The sequence below is a fragment of the Mizuhopecten yessoensis genome, unplaced genomic scaffold (genome assembly GCF_002113885.1).
Source record: "Mizuhopecten yessoensis strain PY_sf001 unplaced genomic scaffold, ASM211388v2 scaffold7725, whole genome shotgun sequence".
Taxonomy (NCBI): domain Eukaryota; kingdom Metazoa; phylum Mollusca; class Bivalvia; order Pectinida; family Pectinidae; genus Mizuhopecten; species Mizuhopecten yessoensis.
The window spans coordinates 451150-457149 of record NW_018407191.1 but is presented as its reverse complement, the minus strand read 5'-3'; the positions used below and the strand labels follow the sequence as shown (position 1 = coordinate 457149).

Genomic DNA, 6000 nt, shown 5'->3' with positions numbered 1-6000 from the left:
TGAACCTACTACGTCCTCTCGTCCAAGGCGCGAGTGCAATCTCCCTAACCGTTATAAGGACTATATTATGTACAATTGAACTGGGTAGATTTCTGATTTTGAGTTAAAGTACTAGTGTTTTGTATTTATGCCTATGTATATACTTGGTCAGATAACCAAGCCAGCAGAGGTGTGTAGCTATCTCCTCGCAACAAGACTATTCGAACTGTGGGATATGCTCCTTTTTTTTAGAGAAAAGTGGTAGCGCCACTACTGAGTATGTTTCCGGATCTACTGCCCGATACCGGGTGCTAGATCATTTCAGTTTAGTCTGTATCATCGTTTTCCGGTTGGGGCCCCAGTAAAGACGTGTGTCAGCAAAAGTGTGTTTGTGGTTTCTGTCTCTTACTGGCGTAGCAAAAACAAATTGAATTATTGTTTTTAAGACACAAAAATGTCGAACAATTTATTTGAAAGAAACGCCATATTTGCAAAATATTATCTTCAGTTATATTTATAAAACATGTAGGCATCGTTTCTTGATCACCGGTAATCAACTAATTATAATAACAAGTGCGTTGTCGTTTAGGTCTAACTACGGCTAGTGAACTATTATTGCATTTCATATCATGCACTTATTTCATAAAGAAAAAATTGATTTTTTTTCCCCCTCTAAAATAAAAGTTTTTTTAATTATTGACATCGTAGAAGTAAGCTCTGTGGAGGATAAAGATAAACAAAAGCGTTTCAGGCAAAAATATATACTTGGGATCATAAATTGGCATCATGCCAAAGCAATGACATGTTGCTAGGCCCCGATCAAATTCCCGTCATTGCTATTACGTCACAATGACGTCATAATCTTGCTGTCATCAGATTGCGACATCAAGTCCAAGCATTGCCCTCCCGCAGACGACATTGAGAAATTGATCCTACCGTCGAACCAGGTAAATCGGCATTATTTTTTACCCGTTCTATTTGATTCGTTGTTAAATGTCACATACGTACGGTTTAACAAACATTGACATCAAAATGATTAATATTATAACCGTCTTCTCTTTATGACTTGATTCCATTTTTCATGCACGCCAATGTCTGAACCTAAGGCTACAAGACTGGAGTTTTGTTCCACCTCGGTGATCACGTTAGCCCATGTCTAAAAATAGATTTTGTTTTGGCACCATTGCCTCGCCGAGCACGCGGCGAACAAACTTATGTGGAGTTGAACTAACATTACCTTGACGACAGAAGAAAGAACAAATGTGGGACGAATAGATTGTGTGAACTTAAGTAAGTATCATGTCCTGTCAGCAACCATGATTTTGTTTATTTAACTACCGGCCTCTAGGTCTGATACCGGCGACTTTTCTCGCGTATCGTGTCGGCACATGGAGGAAGGCAGCTGATCAAAACGTCTGTGGGTCAGGTCACAACGAGGGCTCGATATATATATATACATAAATGTGAATATACTTTCGACATGCTTCCATTATGGTATGTGTGTGTTATGTAATACCCAGTAAGTAATACATGTGACACCATGCTAATTTCAACGTATTATTGACTTTCTGTCCTCTGTAAACGAAATAACACTTGTTACTCAACTTACTGCTACACTGTCGGTCTCGATGTAAACATAGGCCGCCATAAATAAGAACCAGCTCACCTCAGAGATAAAGTGAAGTTACAAATACTCCATCAGTTGCATTATATTGTCATTTATTTATGATTTGACTTATAAACAAATTAATTGTATATGAACAGTTTTCACTGTTATAATTTAAATGTTAAGAACCACCAATAGTTTTTTGAAAGTTGTCTTTTATTAAACTTTGACAAACTGTTGGATAAGAAATTGTTATTATTAAATTGAAGAAATTCATTAAAATGCATTTAAATTTTACCATTGGATCTTAATGTCGAGCACCTGCAGTGGAATTGTCATACAGTGAGTGACATACCGTATTTGACAGACAAAGCAATGCTTCCTTTTCTAGTTGTCGCACTTTAGTAATTTATTTTTAAACTTTAATTTTTCTTTGCATTAATTAAGCGACATATAATTGTTTTCTTTATTTCAAACTTTTTGTTCAGAAGATTTAGTTTTCTAACCACTTTAACATATTTGATATTGATGCTTTGACAATATCTTTTAAAGGCATTCCAAATGTGCTTATTTGTTAAGAGAAAAAGATTTTTAATTTATGATAAAAAAATAGAGGGGCTTTTCTGTAACTTTTGTCAGAAAAGGCAAAGTATAACCTCTTTGATTGGCAATTTTGTATTTTACATCTGGCCTACCTGATCTCCTGACCCTTATTAATGAAAACCCAGCAAGGTATCGTATTCTACCAAGAAAACATATGATTTTAACCAACTACACAGAAATAGGGAGTAACTACCAAGGGTGTACTGTGCAGTGAGTTTGTAAATGCTAAATTTTAGGCACCCTCGTACAAATGCCTTCGACTCAGTGTCATCAGCCAAGATTTTCTCTCGCAGGGCATTTCGATAATCATAAAGCTATATTTTCAAAATTTTTACTACACCTGACTTAAGATTTTTCCGCTAGCCTAGTAATTATTGACATCTCACTGTTTTCTATTGAATGTGATGTTGCAATAGTTAAAGGGGCTGGTCGGGGAAAAAATGTCATATTTGCTAAAATGGCATACACATGTTTAAAATACCTTCTTATGAAATATACCGATTCAAATTTTGCTGAAATTCACACCATAAGAGTAAAAAATATAATTATATTAAAGAAATCCTAAATCGTCACCTGACAGTCTAAAACTCTCAATTGACCCAGATCAGTGATGTAATTTTACCGCACGCGTGTCATCAACAAGGCCAAATGTAAACATCGCGGCGAGAAAAAAAGATGCATGCAAAAGTCATGACAGGCACGAGGTATCGATACCGTTATATAACAACAACATATAGGTAGGAATACTGCATCATACATGACCTTTGAAAACAATTATTTACGTATAGTATTGCTGTCTTGTCCGCTAGTTGAGTCCGACATGGCACATGACGGCGTGCTATTGTTGTTATCTTCACTGCCTCACTTTCGAAACAACCACGTGGCATATATAAATAGGTCTGCGCTAAATTTACGCGGGGCTTCCCTGAGATTTCAGTGGTCAAAACTGGACATTGCAAGCAGAACTAGACCATCATATTGCCGTGGTATAACTATTGGAAGGCCAGAGAATGCATTTAGACCCATTTATTGTGTAATTTTTTCCCCGACCAGCCCCTTTAAATATGTTTTTTCAATATCAAGGAAAATTTTGATTTTCCAGGAACACCACTTATGAGATTGTATTCGAAAGATAATTGCCAAAATGTGAAACGCCAAGTTTTCTAACATGGCACACTACTTGTGGGGTTTGTTCAAATAGCACTAAAAAGGGTAGAGATATTAGGGGTTTTAATGATATATAAATATCTTGCAATCAATGTATTGCAATTGTTATTAGTACTTGTAACAGTGTATGTCGATATATAAATATGGATTTCAAAAGTTGATAACTATGGTAAAAATGTTATCGATTATATAGTCAGACAAGCCGGAATAGTTTTCCCTGTAAGGAATATCCTGATTGATCCGTTCTCAAATAACACTGCTGGTTACATGTAACTTAAAACGGAACTGGAAATGAAAAGTATTTCTCTGTAGATCCATCGGAATGCCTAGTGACAATCTGATTCACTAGTAATTGGTGTGCATGCATATATATTGTCCTGAACCCTTATTTACAAGAAGCATGGTGTCAAAAACCACATCCTCGATACTCGAAGGGTTATGCTCGCTTGCCCTCTCTGCACCCCTGGAATATTTCATAACAAAATTGAAGGCACACAGCTAGCTATTTGATAAGTCTTGAGTATAAAAAACCTGACCAATCACTAGGCTGATACCTGTCCTTTTAAGATTACAGAGGAGCACACCCGACTTCAAAGCCAGTGGGTTTTATGTACATCAAAGGATCAAACTAGTCACCTTGTTTCATCCACAAGTTGTGCACACTGAGCCTTCAATTTTGCTATGACATATTCTAGGGGTGCAGAGAGTGTAAGTGAACATAACCCCTGGAGTGTCGAGGATGCAAAAACCATTGCAATAGTTGTCGCGATAGTACTTCAACTATCCCAATACTATCGCAATAGTACTTCAACTATCACAATGTTGTTGTACCTGTTCAATTAGCTGCAATAGTCCAAGTGATTTTTTTACTTTTTTTCTAAAGGGCTGGTGCCTTTTTTTATTGGGAATTTATTGCGCGAACACAATGAATTGCAAATTTCACGACATGTTACAGATGTATGATATTAGGGAAATTGATCGCGCTCAAACAACCTCATGTGTAAACAAAACCTGAAGCTTGAATTCAATACCCCAAGATAAGTCGACACTAAAAATGGGGTAAAAAAATCACTGAGTCCCCCAAAGAAATATTTTTGCTGACATTCGTGTATGAGCAATAATATACTGGGAAAATCCAACCTTAGACCTACTCGAATTGGTCTGACCTGACTGGGGCCGAGAATAGCTGGTATGTGTAAAGGGTCTGAATTTCACTATATTGACCAATAACATGTAAAAGAGCAATATATACTGTGTTATACCGACAATATTACTGAGAATGTCATCTCTCTAACTAACTTAGGATAATCATTGCCAGCAGCTCTCAAATGCAATGTTGCAAGATTTAATGTCATTTTTGTCTCACCACCACGAAGTGGAAGCGAGACTTAGGTGTTGCTTCTCTGGCGACGGCGGCATCAACATCAAGTTTTTGCGTTTAAGTTAGTTTCTCTGAAAGTAAAAGTGCTACACCAACCAAACTTGGACCATAGATGCATCTTAGGTAGTACATCTCAACCCATGCTTCAAATGCTGGATGCAGCCCACCTTTCATGGTCCATTGACTTTGTCATCATCTCCATCAACATTAAGTTTTTACATTTAAGTTAGTTTTTCTGATTTGTGTGTTGATGGTCAAAGCAGGGAATAGGTGAGACATATCAATCCGAATGGCTTGTGTTACTATTGAGATATATTGAAGAGCTTTGCTTTTGATTTCGATGTCCATAACATTGCCAGACTCTGGAATAAAATGTTGGGTCATGTGACTGAACTTAGCTAATTACAACATTAAGTATTTTTATCAGAGATATATAATAGTTCAACTATTTCCTCTACATATTAAAGGCAAAAATAAATCAAACTTTACCAAATGTTTGAAGTACAGTCGAGGAAAAAGTGTATAATTCAAGAGGAGTCCAAAATGTGGACCTAATGAATAGGTTTTCTTTTTATAGAAGATTTATTTGCAATTTATTGGCAATACTGGGATAAAGTTTCATATTCAGAATACTTTCCCGCTTGAAATTTTTCAAAACGTTCTACAGACCTATCCTGTATAATAATTTCATCCAAAATATATTGTAAACATTAGCCCTGACATAAAATGTTATCACTGGCTTCAGGCTTGTTGATTTGTATACCTCTAAAATACAAACAAATTAAGGAGATATCAGATATTATAACTTAATGTTAAACCTACAGACAATCATCATGAAAAACACTAGGTCTATGGGAATCATTTTTGTTATAGACCAAGTCTATGAAGATTTTTCATATGATGTGTATGATTCATTGATGTTTATATAAGTGAGGGAGACTTGCTTTTCTTCCTGTATAATAACACATACTTTTTCTAAATCTTATGTTCTCATGTTATCAAGGACGAAACATATAAGTTTCTTGGTCATTGTCTGGTCCATGAAAATTTCAAGTCTTATAAGAAATAAATATTGCACAGACCTATTGTCTATGGTATTCAAAATCCAATTATACTATTGTAATACTCTTCTGAGGGATCAGTTCTAAGTAGAGTCTTGTTGCGATATTTATAATTTGGCAGATATCCAATATTTTTTTTTAAATCAAAATAGAATTAGAGATAGATCTTTAAAAATTGGGATATATATATGTATTTGTCAATG

At 35.6% G+C, this 6000-nt stretch overlaps 1 protein-coding gene across 3 annotated transcripts in view; it reads left to right on the top strand.

Moving 5' to 3' along the window:
- The first annotated feature begins 852 nt into the window (after nt 1–852).
- The window catches only part of LOC110454238 (putative uncharacterized protein DDB_G0282129), a 40477-nt gene continuing 35329 nt past the window's right edge, over nt 853–6000 (top strand). For 2 of the 3 annotated variants that reach the window (XM_021503646.1, XM_021503645.1), the window contains exon 1: nt 1171–1269. The gene's annotated coding sequence lies outside the window, so the exon portion shown is untranslated. Of the gene's footprint in view, nt 927–1170; nt 1270–6000 lie in introns of those variants that run through there. The other variant, XM_021503651.1, reaches the window with a different exon arrangement.